The sequence below is a fragment of the Ochlerotatus camptorhynchus genome, unplaced genomic scaffold (assembly GCF_037179485.1).
Source record: "Ochlerotatus camptorhynchus isolate MF236.1 unplaced genomic scaffold, CSIRO-AGI_Acam_v1.1 ptg000082l, whole genome shotgun sequence".
Taxonomy (NCBI): Eukaryota; Metazoa; Arthropoda; class Insecta; order Diptera; family Culicidae; genus Ochlerotatus; species Ochlerotatus camptorhynchus.
In genome coordinates this window covers 2,514,359-2,533,769 of record NW_027040572.1, presented here as the reverse complement: position 1 = coordinate 2,533,769, position 19,411 = coordinate 2,514,359, and the positions used below count along the sequence as shown (strand labels likewise).

Here is a 19,411-nt window from a genome sequence, read left to right as displayed (position 1 = left end):
GCTTATCTAGTGCGAGTTGTGACTGTCACGTTGCCTCTGCTCTCTCTCGCAGGTCGTTCTTTTCGTTTATTCGTATCATTTTCTTTGCCTACGCCAGTAACTGCAAACGCTATCATTTGTTTTGTTTTCTTGTTGGAAATAAAATCGTTCAGTTCAGTAAACAAATTCGATTTTACTACTTCTGGGTAAAAGGTATATTACATTGAAGTATTTCAAAGTTGCAAATTCCACACTCATCAGGCAAAGCCGTTTTATCTGGCTGGTAAGTTATCAAGCCAATCGTGAGCACAATTGCATTCTATAACCTCAAAATGACTGCAGGCCAGGGCTACATACTCGCACAACGATCAAACATTTTATCAGATAAGTATAAACACAAATGCTAGCGTATTAATAAAGTTGATTAACCTTTATATGGTTTATATCTGTTATAAACAACAAAAAACAAGAAAAACAACTTACTCTACTTGCTTTATCGTTATAAGTGACGTATAATAAAATCCTACGTCAACGCTATCAAACCATTAAACAAAAATATCTTATGCATTTAAAATATGCAATTGCCAATGCAATGTAACTTGTGGCTTCATCAATAGAACTGAATTTTCAGTGACAGAATTACAACCTAAACCAGCAACTAAACTGATTGAACATTGATGAAGGGCCATTCAATAATGACGTTCATTCATTATCATTCTACAATAAGAGTCCCACGGTGCAAAAGGATTGCACAGAACATGGGACAATTATGCGTAAAACGGCAGTTCAGTTCTTAACCAATAACAGTTTGGTATACAATAATCGAATCAAACAGTACAAGAAAATAAGTTCACAAGAGAATAACAAATAGCATTACAAAAAATGCTTCATTTTGATAGCAAACACCAGGCTTCAAGTATGTAGTTGTTTCTTAGGTTTTGTAGGTTTCCAAATGTGCTACATTTTCGGTACATCACTCCGGTGGGCCAGGAATCTTCACGTAACGCTATAAATTTCAGATGGAAAAATCACGGTGTCTCTGAAAAAAAACTTAAAACAATCAGTATCGCTGAAACCCAGCAAACAAAAGCTTATGCTCGCCCCTTTCATATGAGGTTAGTATAGAATGATCTATCGGGGGTGGTAGAGCGATTTTAGATTATCATGCCCAAAAAAATATGTTTTAAGCCCAAACAATGTATGGAAAAATTACCCCCGATGCTAACACGGCCGATGAAAGTAACTCAAAAATTGAGTCGAATCCGACTCAGAATTGCAAAAAGGGGGGTTACTCACTTTAGTATTTTACTCACGGGAGGCGACTATCTAAAATACAGGGAAGATTTTGGTTTTGCTGTCCTGAGATGCGCGTGCGATGAAGATGGATGAAGATTTTGGGGCTTTCCTGCAAAAAGATAGAGGGCGATGCGAATTGATAGATTTAGATGCGTAAAATTAAGGAAAAAAAAGTTTTTGTAGATAAATTCGATTTCATGAGCTTTTCGACCATATCAGGATTCAGATTTAGGTGTTTCGTCTATAGTCGTTATATTCATAGTCTGACGGATTGAATCTCGGGAACCAATTGAGCTGTCAAATAGCGGAACCAATCGAGCAAATCACGACCAACAACAGAAAAGAGCACATCAGCTATTACGAACAAAACCTCAGAAACCCTTTTCTCGTGACTTAAGGCTCGCCTACGCAAACTAACACCATCTTTGGGTTGGGACAAGTTTCCCCTATCCGATGATGCTCGTAATTTGCGTTCGATTGGCGAAGAAAGAAAAATCAACGTTTTGATTATAAAAGTTGATAGTACCTTTTAAATTGTTGATCTACAATATATTGAATTGGTTCCGCTTTTTGATAGATCGAAATTCTACCCGCCAGACTATAAATAAATAGAATAAAGTTTCGTCCCCCCGTTTCAAGCGTATTGTGAGTACCACGAAGTGAGGGTTCGATTCCTGCTCCTGTGGAACTTTTCGTGTTCAGTCTGTGTAACCTCTGGTTGAAGACAGTGTCAATTGTCTTTTTAAACATACAAATCTCCATAGGATAGATGGGGGACAATATGGTTACTCTAAGAAAAACACATCATAAAATAAGAAAAACATTCCTAAATATAGGAATAATTAAATTAATATGCTTGAAAAATTTCAGTTTTCGCTCCATACGGGGAAATATGAGCACCAAAAAAGCAGAGCAGCAAAAGTTAAAGTTTTGCCAGGTTTTCAATAGCTAACAACCATTAGTATTGATCTGAAATAAAGAAGCATATTAGAAGCATTTTCATCTAGTTTGAAAAAAATAGATTAAGTTAATAGGTAATATGTCCTACACACAGAAAAATGGATTTTTGCTTCAGGGCCTAATGTATGTTGTAATTGATTCAAAAATATTGTATCACCATTCCAACAAAACATGTTTTTGAATCAACAAAATGGTTTTTAGAATCAACAAACAGATCATCGACTCTACAACCGGTTTGTTGATTTAAAAATATTTTTCGTTGAATTTGAATCAAGACCAAAAACATATTAGGCCTTGAGTCAAAAGTATATCCATTTGAATTTAACAATCATCTCGGCCCGTATGGTCTTCTTGCCCTCATCCCCTATATTATTTTTCTGGTTAACTGTCTGCCTATAAGAAGGTGGCGTCATGCTGGCAGTGGCTGCTGGACAAATCAGGCATAACATTTGATAACGGCACAAAAGCATTTGTAAACAAACTTTCTAAGGCCTTCTACACGCGAACCAAAGTATGCCCACGCAAACCAATACCACTTTCGGAAAGGTGATAGTTGCCCCTATCCGATGGTGTTGTTGGTTTGCATGGGCGTACTTTGGTTCGCGTGTGAAGGGCCTTAGAAAGTTTGTTTACAAATGCTTTTGTGTCGTTATCAAATGTTATGCCTGAAATGGTCGAAAGACAAAACGTAGAATGACAAAAGATCGAAGGTACAAAAGGTCGAATGATGAGAAGAGGGACAAAAGGTCGAATATACTAAACGTCTAATGGTGACCAAAGGTCTAATGGTCCAAAGAGGGACAAAAGGGCGAATGGCACAAAGAGGAAAAACAATATAATAATACACACAAATATCTTAAGAAACTAGAAGAAAATGATATTTCTTACAAACAAGCAAAGTTGTTTCGAATATTTAATACACTGGAGTCGCTTTTTACGCGGTTTTTTTTACGCGGTTAGTGCCGCTGAGTCGCAATTTACGCGGTACGTTTTTAACGATTTCTCGACAACGATACGACCTATCGAGTTGATTCCAATCACATTATCTGTTTCAAACTATAAGTAATCGAATGGCATACTTTTAAAAAAATCACAATTTTTGGTATAAATACAGAAATTTTTAAAATATGTCTATATGGACCATAGCATGCTTTAATAACGAATGGCATCAAAATCCGATTTATAAAAAATGTTTAAGCATGTGAAAAATCAAAATCTCGGAAGTTTTTTTTACGCGGCACGTATCCCCGCGTAAAAAGCGACTCCAGTGTATTGTTTTTTATGGTTTGTACAAATTATGTGTACTCTAATATTAAATTTTCAAAGAATATAAAATTAAATGTCACTCTAATATTCCTTCCCTACACCCAATGAGATACAGAGAGAGGTGAAGCAGATCGCGAAATATTGTTGTATTAGTAAACCAAAAAATTAACGTAAACGCAAGTAGTGACGTCACTAATTGCTTGTATCGTACAGGGGTATTACTCACACAACATAACCGATTGTTTCACCTCGGTAATCCAGCTCATTGCGGTGCTGTTATTGATCTTCAAAATATGGAATCACTGAAACATGTACATTGAGAATGGACGGTCACTCCCAGCCCCATTCGTTTAATTCATTGTGCAATTTCACTGATTCTGATCAATTATGGACTAGCCACCATTAATATGTGCAGTCAGTCTTATAGTACGTTCAGACTACAGAGTTATAACATGTTATAGCGCTATCTTGATGGTGGTCTCCGTGTTGCAATTATTTGACAACCGTTATAACATGTTATAACTCTCCAGTCTGAACAAGGCATTAGCTAAGCTATATGTAGTACAGTGTAGAATAATAAGGGCCTGGGAACAGAACGCATCGTGCGCTCTGGCCGTGCGGATGCTGACATAACTGTTACTACTACCTAAAGCTACAACAAATTAAACAGCTCTTCTCAGTGGTGATGAATCCCTGAATCAGATACAAAATTAATTGAAAAAATTAGTTAGAATTGATCAAGTCCGAGTAATTAAAATGAAAATGAACCCCGTCCTGGTGATTCGTGCAACGGGAGTTCAAATGTTTTTTAGTTCTTTTGTGTTCCAAATTTAAATTAAATTACATTTCATTTTAAATAATCTAGGTGCTCCATGATAGGATAGGACCCGATTTGTACGTTGTGATTTTATAATTGAAATGTGATGATGATTTGAGACGTCCTTCCATGGCGGAGGCAGTTGATACATTTAATTTATTTTTTATGCATAACATTACGATCAAACCAATTTACAATTACGTATACAAACGAACGGTGACATCTATTGGTAAAAGAATAAACTATTTCATTACTTAGGCTAAAGGCGGTAAATGTCGCTTGCACGAACACTAATAGCGAATTTGTTTATTATTCAGTTCCAACCTGGATCGGGTATCAAGATTTGGTCTGCTTGTTTTCTGACAAACGTCAGTTTGATCGTTTGTTTTTAAAACCTACCTCAGGTTGAGGTCCGCACTGACAAAAATTTCGGTTTCGCACTGGTTTGAAACTGGTTCCAACCCCGATAGTAAATAAATGCGCTATAAGTGTGTTTACATTGTTCCTACTTTGGCAGTTCAGTATTTTGAACAGGTTTTCTATATCTGCATGTCAATATAATAATTGTCATCCTAAAACTAAAAACTACAACTAAATCTTATCTAAGTATAAAGGGAACTAATCGTTGCAATTGAGGATTGCAACGATTTTTGCCAGAAATTATACCACCGACAAACAGACATGACACTTAATTCTGACTTGAGTTGTTGATCACGTTTCTTAGGGACCTATTAGTCTTAGAGTTACCTCTATGGTAGTACTGTACCAGAGAGGCAACTTCAAAATCATCTTCGAAGTGCTTTTCCCTGGTAGTGCAACAACTAGACCATATTGGTACAGCGTAAAGCATGGCCGGTCTAAGAACTTGTTTAATTATTAGAAGTTTATTCGTCAGGCAAAGTTTGGATTTCCTGTTTATAAGAGGATACAAACATTTTATATATTTGTTACATTTGGCTTGAATACCCACAATGTGATCTTTAAAAGTTATTTTTTGGTCAAGTACTAATCCAAGATATTTCACTTCGTTTGACCAGGAAATTGGAACTCCGTTCATAGTGACTATGTGACTACTACTTTCAAAAAGGAAGCTCTAGGCTTACGTGAAAATATTTAAGTTGAGTTTTGGAAGCGTTGTGAGAAATCTTCCATTTTTGTAAATAAGAAGAGAAAATATCTTAACAAATAGCACGAAGACTTCTTCCTTTAGCGGAAATGCCTGTGTCATCAGCGAACACTTTGTGGCAACCCTGAGGCAAATTAGGGAGGTCCGAAGTGAAAATGGTATACAATATAGGCCCAAGAATGCTACCTTGAAGAACTCCAGCTCTAAAAGGTAGTCGTTCAGATTTGGAATGTTGATAATTTACCTGCAAAGTTGTCAGTTAAATAATTTGAACTAATTTTATAAGATAGAGTGGAAAATTAAACTCTTCAATTTAGCAATCAAACCTTCATGCCAAACACTGTCGAATGCTTTTTCTCTGTCTAGAAGAGCAACTCCAGTTGAGTAGCCTTCATATTTGTTTGGACGAATTAAATTGGTCACTCTCAAAAGTTGATGAGTATGCCCATGGCGAAAAACAAACTGCTTATCTGCAAAAACCCGAGTTCGTATTGATGTGAAGCATCATTCTATTCAACATTATCTTTTCAAAAAGTTTACTTATTGAAGAAAGCAAACTTTTTGGACGGTACCTAGAAGCTTCAGCTGGATTTTTATCCGATTTTAAAATTGGAACAACTTTTCTATTTTTTCATTTATCAGCAATGTATGCCAAATGGATTCTTCTGTTAAATAGTTTTACCAAGAAAGACAAGGTACTCTCTGGGAGTTTTTTGATAGAAAATTCCATCATCACCTGGAGCTTTTATATTTTGAATTTTTTCAGTTATAGATCTTACTTCGTCCAAATCAGTCCCCCAGGCATCGTCAAAAATATTTTCCCGAGAGAAAATATTCAGATAATCCCGAGCAACCTGATTCTCACTAGTAAGACCCAAGCTGAACTTATGGGAATTCTCGAACTGCTTAGCAAGTTTCTAAGTATAGTTGAAGATGCTAATTTCAAATAACAGACTGTAGTGGTATTTTTTATACGATAGATGGAGTAGATGAAAGCATAGAGTTGATAGTTCCGTTAGAGTACGGCAGTGTGAAGATTGTATATAGATATTAGAATAGCGAGCTAGGACAACTTTTAAGGAAGGTACAAATCGGTTTTTTCATCTCTCTTTACCAAACTCCCCCTTTGGAGAGGGATGGTGAGGGGTTTCCCCCCCGCCACCACTGGCAAAAAGAGGTGAAAACCGACCGGAAAATTCACCGGCCGGTGAATTATCATTTTCCCGGTTTTCCCGGTTCAAATCTTAAAAATTTCCCGGTTGTCAATATTCAACAAAAAACGAAATTGTACGCATTTTTAGAAACGCGGCCACCTGTAAATTTTCTTGAAAAATAAAGGCAAAATTACAGAAAGTAGAGTTGGTTGGAAATGCTAACATGAAGCTTTAGTGTGATAATTTATTAGCTAGAGAATGATCTTTAGAAGAGAGTAGGTGGATAGTTCTGTTAGAGTACGGCAGTATGAAAATTGAATAGAAGTTGAAAATGAGCAAAGGGCCATTAATGCGACAGTTTTTAAAATTAGACGCACATCTTTTGCCTAACCCGTACGATGTACGCGGAGACTTGAAGTATGTCTCCAAGTCTACAGGCAAAAAATGTGCGTCCTTCTTTTGCTCATAAACTGACTGCGGCTGTGGAATAGTTCTAGCGACGTTTTCATTACTACCTAAAGCCCCACGTTGCGAAAGCATTTTCCAGTCGATGGTGTGTTAAAATGCAATTCTTCTTTACCCAACTATTGTGTTGCTCCTCTCGTCATGACCAACTTGGTCATCTCAGAGAGAAGGCAGTAGGGTGGTTGTTGCGTGCTGTACCATCATCAGCATTGTTGACGGCTACTCCCGCCTTGAGTTGTTACATTCAAAGTGTTTGTATGTTACTTCATACGCGAAGTTAGCGATTTTCAGAGTTGGTTGGAAATGCTAACATGAAGCTTTAGTGTGATAATTTATTAGCGCAACGTGGGGTTTTAGGTAGTGATGAAAACGTCGCTAGAACTATTCCACAGCCGCAGTCAGTTTATGAGCAAAAGAAGAACGCACATTTTTTGCCTGTAGACTTGTAGACATACTTCAAGTCTCCGCGTACATCGTACGGGTTAGGCAAAAGATGTGCGTCTAACTTTAAAAACTGTCGCATTAATGGTCCTTCGCTCATTTTCAGCTTCTATTCAATTTTCATACTGCCGTACTCTAACGGAACTATCCACCTACTCTCTTCTAAAGATCATTCTCTAGCTAATAAATTATCACACTAAAGCTTCATGTTAGCATTTCCAACCAACTCTGAAAATCGCTAACTTCGCGTATGAAGTAACATAAAAACACTTTGAATGTTACAGAAAGTATTTTTTAAAGCTAAAAGTATAAAGTAAACTCTATGAGTCACTTAATGTATTCAAAACAAATCATTGATCTTTCGAGATACTTTGAAAAATTAATTTCTATCACATTTTTATGCTCGATACATCTTATGATCTCAAAGCCCTAGAATTCATTGTGCAACAGATATCAAGATCACTAGGCCAAAAGCTATTTGAATGAACGAGACATAATTGAAGAATAAGAGATTTAATTTTAAAAAAATGTTCCAGTTAAGATGAATGTGATTTAAGAAGATTCTCAAGATTCTAGCGCGTTGATATTTGTGTAGAGTCTGAAACTAGATCTTTTCATAAAATTTGTAATTAATAACAATCTTCGTGATGCAAAATTTCGAGAAAAAATAATTCAAATTTCCGATTTTGAATGTTTTTTTCAAGATCACAGATTTGAAAAAAAACATCATACCTCTGGGTCATGGAGTTATAATTGTCAATGTTCTGATACTTGGATGCATTTTAAAGGTTATAACAAATTACAGAACAATATATAGAATCTTGTGGACAAACCCTGGAATTTTTAGTAAAATTTAAAAGTATTCAAAGTGTTGATTTCAAACAAATATTAAGGAGGATTCCCACATAACTTTTGAAGGAGAAGTGCTGAGCAGATTTCCAGAATTATTCTGACAAAAGAAATCTTAGAAATGGTTAGATGAATTTGAAGGGATTTTTGTGCAGAAGAATGCAAGTTCATAATTAAATTCTTAGAAGTTCTAATTAGGCAATTTTAGAAGATTTCAAAAGGATTTGGGAAAAAAAAACTTTAATGAAAGTTCTGAGGAGATTTGGAAAATTACAGATGTATTTTAAGAAGAATTCCAAGAGAATTATGATGAGAATCAACAAGAAACAGAGTTTTAAGAGTGTTTGGGGGATAATTTCAACCCTAGTGCGAAAGATTCATCACAGAGGTCGAACAAAATTGATTGCAAAAAAATGTCTGATAATGAGAACGAATTCTTTTTTTAAATACTCCAAGTGGTTCCTAAATAAGATTTCAAAAGATTTCTGCTGCTTTGAATAGAGTTAAAAGAAAATTTTGAAAATAATTTCAAAAGAATCAAAGTTTTCGAATAGGTTTAAGGGAATTCTAAGCAGGATTCCAATCAAAATGTCAGAAAGGGGTTTCAAGGAAATTCCAAAAATACAACGGTAATTATTACACGGAGTATTTTCTGGTTAATGTCAGAAGATTTCCATGATAATTCAGGTTTATTTATAGATATACCCTATTTTTTTTTTCTCTGTTCGGGACCTAACACTACTGCGACCAGTAAATTGATCTATTGTAGTATATCCCGTGTCCTTAGTTTAGTGCATGTCGTATTACTCCATCACTATTGAGAAATGATGAAGTATTCGATTTTTTTACAGTTTCCACTCTTGCATTAATCGCAAGGATCCGACTCTAATTGAAAGGTCCCGCTATTTATACCCTTCGGAGTGTTGGAACACCCTCCAAAGGCGCGCCCCTTTGTCAGTCAAAATTGGATTCCTTAGCAACAAAATTAAGGTATGACACCGATAATGACCATGCATCAGAACCCTAGTCTTAACCACTTCAAACTAGGGAACAACGAATAGAAGATTAGGAATCACATAGATGAAGACAACTAACTCATTTTGTTTTCCTTGTTTCAAGATCATCCTCGGTAGACAAAGCCGAGTCTTGTCACTATCAACAAGCAAGGTTGCAAAGACTCATTTCAGCTAAAATAATGTTTTTCGGAATAATAAAACCAAAAGATGGTATGATGGCATGTTTTACTTGTAACTTACAAGAAGAGGTTACAAAGTATGCGTTGGAAACATAAAACCTGTAAATTTTGCTTTCTATGAGTCACAATCAGTGATTTGCTGATCACTGAGTGAGTGAGTGAGTGAGTGAGTGAGTTTGTGAAAAATCGCTGATTGTGACTCTCATGAAGTGAAATAAACAGGTTTAATATGTCAAAAACATTCTTTGCAACTTCTTCTTGTATCCTACCAATTCAAAATTTGATCATGGCATCTAATTATTTCATAATTTAGAAAAACATTGTTTTAGCTGAAATGAGTCTTTGCAACCTTGTCAACAAGGCATAAAAAGTAACAAGGACTAAGATGTGTTCCTTGGATTACTGAAAAATCCTGTTTCCCTAGTTTGAAGTAGTCAAGACTAGGAATCGGTGGTAGATCTTACATCCCGTAACGTACCACGAAAAGGTGATCTACCCACGTTACGGGGTATAACAAATATAACAGATATACCCTAACAAATAGAGTTGGTGAGTCACTGTAGTAACAGGAGCACCTAGATTAAAATATGAGTGTAAATTGATTAAAATTTGAAATAAAAAAGAGTTAAAACAAATAAATCAAATATACTGTGTGCGTCAGAAAAGACAACTAAAGTGTTTCGAAGATGAACTGTATGTATGTATGTAAGTAGCCACCATCCTAGCTTGGGTCTTGCCCTGCATGCGGCTCAACAGCAAGATCAAATTCCGTCATAATTCTGGAATCAACATACTGCTGTATAAAGGGCCAAAAAGGGTTGGACGAGCCCGTAAGCAGAGGCACTTACGCGAAACCCGCGGGAATAAGAGAATCTCCTTCCAACAACATGATCCAACAAAAAGAATAACGAAATTCGCAATACATGTTAAGTTTTCCACGGGATGGGTTTTTTTAAGAAGAGCGCGTCAAATTCATTGCAACTGTTGAAGTGAAATGTAACTATCTAAAATGACAGTACACATTCCCTCCTAGACTCCGGTTTGCACTCCACTCCATTGTCCAGTTACAAACTTCAATGATGCCCTGATGCACCCTCCCGTCCCAGCATTTTTTTAATATACAGGATAAATTTATATATAATCATGATATATTTAATGGAAATACAATATATAGAGATATGCAAAATATGTAAAATAAATCAATAATACAAATTACAAATAAGCTCGATTGCAATGTATTGTGAATAGTGTTTAATCATACTTTTATTCATGTGATTTGAAAAGATATTATGACGTGTCCTGGAATGTTTTAAAATTATAATACTAAACTATAATGTATTTCGGAGATGAACTAGACTAAAAACCTCTTTAAAACAACTAATGTATTCTATAAACATTACGAGGGATGCTTCAAAGCTACCACAGAGATTTTAGTAAAAAGTTGTTTAAACAATTATTTTCGTATTTTCATAGGATTTGCTGTAATAGACTTAAGCAATGTGCGCAACTTTTTTCTCTGATTGTAATTAATGTAATGAAATTATTTTTTTTTTATGTGTAATAATTGCAACTCACTCACCCCTCAACTGTAATCAAATGCATGTTGGTTGTCTAAACACGTTAGGTGGTGTATCGAATAGGATCTTTCTATCCCCTACGTGATGTATGGACAATCGACGAGTGATATTGTTAATATAGTATATTTTATAATATTCAAGTTTTGCCAATGTCAAGAGATCAACTCCGTTTACTGTAATTCAGATGTGTAGAAAACTATTTACGCTCGTAGTTTCATAGGACGCACAGCGCTAATTACTTTTATCACCGCCGGTATGCAAATTGAAATAAAATCACGTTGAGCATTCGAAATAGGTAGATGAAATACACGAAGCAATAGATATCATTACAACATAACCTCTTCCAACACCTAAATATATATCGCAAATGTATCGCTTCGCACACTGCATTGAATTAAAATTTGCCAAGTCTGCAAACATCATCATCATCATCATCACCACCACCCGTTATGACAGTAGCAGAAGCAAAAGCAGTTCATCCATAAATTTGCCATCGCTCGATGTTATAGGCTAATTAAAAATCATTGAAACATTTACTGTGCCGAAAGCTCCACGTTTTTCAGGTATTGAGCTTCAGGTTTGTGTTTTAAGGGAAGGTCATGATTACCGGAAGGGATATTTAGTAACAACCCGATTTGCAATCCCACTAAATACGACGGTCGACTAATACATTCCTGTGCTCATCAAGCTCTTCATCACATACAGTCGCAAGAAGCGTGCCTTCCGAGCACATGTATTTATACGTATCCATCTACACGTTATAATAGCAGAGCTAAAACGGACTGACACTGCTGTTGGGTATAGGCAAACCGTCAGAGCCAGCCAGAGCAGAGAGTATTACGACGAGTGCCAGTATTCGAGTATGGAAACATGTATTTCAGCTCAACGTGAGCGAGAGCTACAACAACAGTGCTCCAGTCAGTCGCGAGAAGCAAGCGAGCAGTTGTTAACCGTAGAGCACCCAGTAGTAGACGAAAGGCTGGACGGCTAAAGACAGAGCTCAGTCAGAACATAAACCTGCGAGGCTTGAAAATGTGAGATCATGTGTCAAAGTATACACTGAACTAATTTTCGGTTCAATCCATAGTGCGTAATCATTAGCAAAAGTGCGGAGCGAGTAAAGATGCACACCGTTTAGCAGAAGAGGATAATTATTGCGATAAGTGATTCGTGAAGCAACGAGTTATCACACAGAGTAGCAGGTGATTTCGTCACAGGTACGTGCGATGGTCATTTTTATCGCATCGGTCACACACCGTTGTTAGTTCAAGGGAAGAAATACTTTTGCATCGCCGCTTATCCTGCCTTTATGTTCTCCATCATCCTTGTGTATTGTGAATATTGGGAAACGTCCTACGAGAAGTGGGATTCATCGAAGGTCTGTGACGACGACGACGACGACTCGACAACAACATGGCTGCAACCAGTCAGATTGAAAAAGATTCGCATGAAAATATCGGTTTCAACAATTGAAAGGCCGGTGTGCGTTTTTATTAACCGAGGAGAGTATAGCCAGTGGAGCGATAATCGTGTTCTTTATTAGTGAAGTGGAATATCTCCCTATGCTTGTTGCGTACACACTAGACCACACTACCTGGGTTGTGCGATTTTGGTGAAGGTCGCCCCTCGCCGCGAAACGTGCTAATTCATGTGTCTCGAGGAAGCCTTTTTCAACTTCGCTGTTTGGTGTTTTGGGATGACGGTGATGATGATTGTGATGATTGTTGTAAGCAATACCAATATGTGGTGTTCATGGAAGTAATGTTACACGCGCCATCTGGTTGCCTGATTCGAGCACTGATTAATTGGTCGAAGTACACGAGGCAGCTGTTTGGAATAGGTCGCACAAAAATTTGCACAGGGTATGCTTTAATCTTCTGGTTTGACAAAATATTCGTCATTATGCGAAATACTATGTGAGTGGCAATTAAATTCACTTTGTGCATCGTGTCTGATTTGAATGAGCTGTGTGTACTTCAGGCAATTGAGATATTTACATCATAGCAATATAATAGCATCATTGACATAAGCTGCGCCTCGCACTCCCTGTTTTGGTGTCTTGTCCAGTTGATGACGTTTTCGCATAGTTTAAAGTTTCTGTGAGCTTACGAAATTATTAATCCGCTTCTAGGAATCTGCTATCCAATGGTGTTGTTGATATCTTATCGCACTATAAGAATAAAGAGAAAAGAGCATGTGTAATTCCAAATCTATTTTCTCCATTTGTAGCTCATATCAATGTGGTGTGCTGATATGTTCAGAGCTTATCAGTCAATGTTTGAGTCGAATTCGTTTGATGAATCATATAGTTTGCATTGCAGGTCATAAATTTGCCTCTTTTTCTTCTTCTTCGTGTCTTCATACCAACCAACCTTTTCCAGCTGGATCTTTACGGCTGTTTTCAAAAGCATTCCACAAAAAAACTAAGGTTTTTAGTTTTCAAAAACATATTGGAAAAAGAAGAAACTCTTATTCCCTAATTCTAAATAAAATTAACGTGAGCCCAACTTAATTGAATGCAGGTATAAAAAATACATTTAAATTTTCTCATGAAGGGAAAACTGGTTTTCTTAGATATATTATATCTTTTTCCAATATAAAAAAGTTAAGGGTTGTGTACAAATCACGACCGCATTGTTGAAGTAGGATTACGAGATCATTTTGCTGCTCCATTCAATAATACATTAATAAACAATTCATTATACAATTTTTTGAAATTGGGCAATTATTGAATAAATCCTAAAATTAAGATAAATTTTTGGAATTAGAAAATTAATTCCTTTATTATTCATAATTAGATTCCAAACATGTCCACTCTACTTTCGGAAACATACTAATGTTAGTCATGGTAAAACAAGTTTAGAAATCAAGTTGCACCTGACATCACAAATCTGTATGTTGCAGAACTATGACAGACAAGTGGCTTTCAACTGCAACATATTTACGTTAACTTGAATTCATTTTATCTTTATCTGTGCTCAATTAAAATCGTTGCAAACGTTGTTATTGAATAAATGGAATGTAAATTTGATTGTTTCGTTATAGGTAGCATATTAAACTCCCATTAGAATGGATCAAACCCTATATATATATATACAACATATAGTTCTATACACTTAAATTTTTTCGCCGAGATTCCAACAGCCGAGTAGTTCTGCAATTTATTTTGCTGATATTCAGTAAAACAATTACCGAGACTTAGCTAACAAATAAGATTTTGCAGAGATATCAGCAAAAGTAAGTGCCGAGATAATCGACTGTTGGAGATTTTACCGAGCTAGATTAAGTGTGATAATTATAGTTTTCCTAATTTTCATTATTCTTTGTCCTCTTTTCTTTCGAGAAATATTGCCATGCAAATTGCATGTATCGTGATAAAAAAAAACATTATTTGTGTTTGTGTAGTCACTATTTCCCAAGTAAGTGCAAACCAAAATGAAAGTTGAAGACAGACACATAATTCCAGTTGGAACGTATTAATACAATTTGTTGTATTCATCTGATCAACTTTTCCAAAAACTGCAAACTTTTGTGTAGCAGAGTAGTTTTTAACATGAAACAATCAGAAGCCAAATGGTACAGTGCCGACCAATACGAGAATTCTAATCTGTCCAGTATTCAATAGGTCTTATAGATATGAATAACTCTACTAAAGACAGCAACCTCATATCTAGTCGAAATGTAGACTGCTTAAGCAAGCCTTTTGAATCAAATGACACTAGCACTGCATGGTGAGTGAATTATGAACTGAGAGCAGCATTGTCAGTTTGTTTTCTAGCTTATCGGTATCAAATATTTAAAAAAAAAATCGGTATTTATCGGTATTTTCTATTTCAATTAATTTTATATTTTTGCTCTTTTTATAGGCAAAAATTCAAACTTTCGGACTAAAAGCGGAAAATTTGCTTTCCAGGAGACATCGGAAGAAATTTCAAAATAATGTTTGAATTTGCTTCTAAAGGAAGCCGACAAAACTTTCAAAAGAAAGAATAAAGAATCTCTTCTGGAGGAAGTTTGAAGAAAGTTCTATTAAAAGTCGGAAAAACAAATATTTAGAAAATTCTACCGAAAATTTTAAGAAACTTTTGGAAAAAATCTGATGACACATCCAGATGAAGCCAGGAAAGTTTCTGAAATCGTAAACAAATTCCAGTAGTAGCCATTTCCAGGGGAAGCCAGATGAAGCTCAGAAAAACTTTCCAGTAGTAGTCGGAAAAAAATCTACGGATAATGGTTTATGGAGAATCTTCTAGAGATGAAAGACACTTCTGGGAGAATTATGTTGATACATTCGGTGGAAGTTTAATTGACCTTCCTGGGGAAGACGGCAGAAACCTCCTGGAGGCGCTGAAAGAAACTTCTGGAGATAGTCGGAAGCCAGAGGGCAGTCGAAATAATCTTCAAGGAAAATTTGGGTACACATTTCGGAAGAAATAGATTTCTTGGAGATGTTAGATGTTAGCTTACGGGTTCTAAAAATTCAACGATTTTCTTGAAACTCATACAAAAATCGCTGGATACCCCGCTATGTTCCTGAAGTTTTCATCCTCGAAGTAGTTGGAACTTCTCTGATTATAATGAAACTACCAGAAAATCTCTAAGCTTCTTTCAAGGTCTCTGTAATTTCTTGAAGGTTTCAGAACTTTTGAAGTAATCTCACAATTGTCTTGAAATTAATGGAACATCAAAATTGAAGCTCATTGACATTCTCGACTTTTAATTATTTCAATTTCTTCAATTATTATTTTTTAAAGTTCAGACCTTCCCTTAAAATGATCTCACAATTTTCTAATGCTCATGTTGTTTCCAAAATTGTCATGAACCTCTCGGAACTTTGTTGAAGATTTCGGAAATACCCTGAGTTTTTCATATCTCCTTTAAAGTTTCAGAAATTTTATAGAAATTATTTGATCTGTTCTGATGTGCTCATAGTTTCCCTAAAGCTTTTTTAATTCTCCTGACACAAATGGAACTGTTCCGAAAACTATTAAATTTCCCTAAAGTTCGTTGAAATTGATAAGTTTCCAACCTATTTCTGGTTCATTTGTGCCCTCTGAACTTTCTTGAAATTCCCGGATTCTTGAATTTCAACAGAATTGTATGAATCTGTTTTTAATTTATTATACCCTAACAGATCTTTCAACTTGCCCTAAATTCTAGACTTTTCTGAAGTTTCAGATCTTCAGAAGTTGAACAATAAACTGGTGAGAGAAGACAGAAGAACCTTTGTAGAGAAACCAGAATAAGGGAAGTCGAAATTATGTTTCTGGCAGGAATCGGAAAATAACGTTCAGGGGAAAGTTGGAAGAAACTTCTACGGGAATATAAAATAAAGATCAGGAAGATAAAAGATGAACCTATTTGTTCACCGATTCCCAGGATTTACCGAAATGAGCCATTAGCTGTTGCTCGATTCCTAGGTAGCCAAGAAAGGTGAGGAAATCGAAACATTAGTCGAAGGAGTATCAAGCATAAGACATTTTAATCGAGGGGGGCGACACACCTAAATCTTTAGATGTTTAGATGCTCAACCAGTCTTGTAAGCGGTCACGGTAGTCGACACATTTTCTGTGATAATTGACTGCCTTTGCCTCCGACACTTGCAAAACAACCCAAGCAGCACACTTTCATCAAAATAAGTTGCTGCAACTTGATTGTGACTGGAATGGGTTGCACACAAGTAACCACAATTGTTCAGTGACAAGTGTGCTGCTAGGGAAGCTATCATAGTACAGTACCAAACTAAAATGTCGTATGACAGGCTCTGTCATACGACACTGTCGCCGAAGACCGTCACGAATGTATGTATTTTAGTTTTTCGCATAATAAGAGCTGCTGATGGTGTGCTTGTGTGAATTCTGAAAATAGCAAGCAATGATGTCCTAGTAATAATATTTCTGATCAGAAATGGTTTGATTAACACCAAATTGAGGAATTACAACGAAATCACACATGTCATATGATAGCTATTTTGATTATTTTCTTTTAGCTCGAATGTTATTCTACCGCTCGTGTTGTGTGAGAGAGACGACGGTAGAGCATGAGTGTTCGAATACAAACAGACTGTCGCGCACGACAACGAAGCGAGTGTAGTAAAAAACGTCAACTGTTTCAACCCCTGTGCTCAACAAATGTCACACTAGCGAATCAATCTTCGAAAAATCTTCTTTCATTTGGCGCATCTACTTGCATCGTGCATCATCTTTTTGCAGGAAATCTTCAGAATCGTCATCAATCTTCTTTCTGTCTACTCAGCGTGCGCGCAGCTAGCCACAGCAAAACACAATCTTTTCTGCATCGTAGATAGAGTCGTCCCCCTCGATTTTTATAAATAAATATGTTTATGAGCAGGCTCGAAATTCGAAAAGATAAAGTATCTCACAATAGTTTCTTCTGACTGTTCAGCGCAGGCAGACAATGATCGTTTTGATTATTAAAAAATCGGTACAAAGCGGTATAAAACCTTTCCGAGCAAAGAAAATGAAAGCAAACCGATATTTAAGTTTGCAGTTCCTATCATAATGAAAACTAATTTTGATTTCAATTACCGCGACAGAAGTGTGATATCATATTGTGCCTTCATTTAACTGCATAATGAAATAAAAACAGCTTAACTTGAAGTTCTGGTGTTGACGTCTTGTTTAAAATTTAATTTCAGTTCATCTGTTGTTGAACTAACGATTATTGTTTATTTGTTTTGTTTAACACATTTTAGGTCATTCTTGACTTGCCCGGGGTGAAATTTGAGCTTAAGTCTTTCAGCGTGAGAAGCATGTATGCTAATAATTTACGCCAGGCCCGTATTCAGTTAATCAATCTGAATGCAAAATCAGTTATCAAATTGATTTAATTGATAGCAGGATTAGTTTTCCGTTTGATTAAAAAGTGTAACATTTTGCTCTCATTTTTGCTGTGTTACCGTTAAGTCAACCAAAAAGAGATCAACTGGAGTATTCAAAATAAGTTACATCATAACAGCAAATTTTGGTTTCAATTTGATCTTCAGCTTTGCTCGGGTTATCTGTATATCGGTATCAAGTTAAAAAAAAAAAACGGTATAAATACCGATAAATCGGTATATCTGGCAACGCTGACTGAGAGGTCAGTCATGCGATATTCTTTTCCATCAGACCATCCAATAGGCGTTTCTTATGCATCTGAGACACTTTCTTTCTAGCCAAGATGTCAACTTAAGGAAACAACTTGAAGCTAAATATTACACTAACACTGCCTAGTGAGCGAATGCTGAACTGAGTTGTTCATCATCCAATAATTACTATTAATTTGAACTACTTTTCCTAAGATACCTTCTATTTAATCGAAAACGAAAGCGAGTAATTCGAACTCAAATTTCACAATAGTGTCACCTAGTGAGCCTAGTTCAATAGCTATTGTATCGGTTTCAAGTAATGATGTTACAAATCAAAATCAAAAGCGTCGACAATTTCACCTGGTTTTTTTATTAATAATTGTAGATTTTGTGCTTAGAGGTTAAGCGAGTGTCCCGTCAACGCATTCCTACCCATTCCTTTTTTAACTTGCATTCGGACGTGGCTTTCGTTGGTATTGCCTAGTTTGAGATCACCAGTTTTTACACATTGAGGATGAATTCTGGTCCCAAGCATCGTCTATTGGTTCTCTGTGTAATTACAGCTGGTCTGACAATAACGACGTAGCAAACTGCTGGCTGGCGCTAGGGGCACGCAATAACCTTTAACCACAGACAAACAGACATAACTCTCGCAGGTTGTTCATCGAACAAGCATTTAACGGTCAATTTAAAAGTATCATAGTTGGTAGTACCGCCACCTGTGGCGCGCATTGTCATTTCCCTTGAGTTTGACGTTTACAGACTACCGCCATCTGTTTAGCGTACTACCCACCACAGTGTACTCAACAGATGGCGGTAATGTTTTAGCGACGATGTTTTACAGTGAGAAATATTCAATGTGTTATGTCTGTTTGTCTGTGCTTTAACTCCAACGCAGGCAACGGCTGTAATTGAATCAATTCCATTAACTACTGCTTTAATTACATTAATTAACTACTTTTTAACTCCATAAATTACAGTTGGAATTTCGTAATTAAAGTACATTAATTACATTTTCAATACTTTTAATTATACTAATCACGATAGATAATTTTAATAATCATCAGTACTTCTTCAAAACGCATTAATTACTTTAAGTACTTTTGATTGCATTTTAACTTCAACGCCCCTCGGGCTGGCGGCCAATTATGCTCATGCTAATGCTTATTAATGAATAACAGAGGGGAGCGTCACAT

The 19,411-nt window shown here is 36.1% G+C and overlaps 1 protein-coding gene across 4 annotated transcripts in view; it reads left to right on the top strand.

Moving 5' to 3' along the window:
• The window catches only part of l(3)mbt (lethal (3) malignant brain tumor), a 44,071-nt gene that overhangs the window by 12,319 nt on the left and 12,341 nt on the right, over nt 1–19,411 (top strand). Inside the window, exon 1 of one of the 4 annotated variants that reach the window (XM_065217964.1) lies at nt 12,036–12,342. The exons of the other annotated variants lie outside the window; for them this stretch is intronic. The gene's annotated coding sequence lies outside the window, so the exon portion shown is untranslated. Of the gene's footprint in view, nt 1–12,035; nt 12,343–19,411 lie in introns of those variants that run through there. 4 annotated transcript variants of the gene reach the window in all.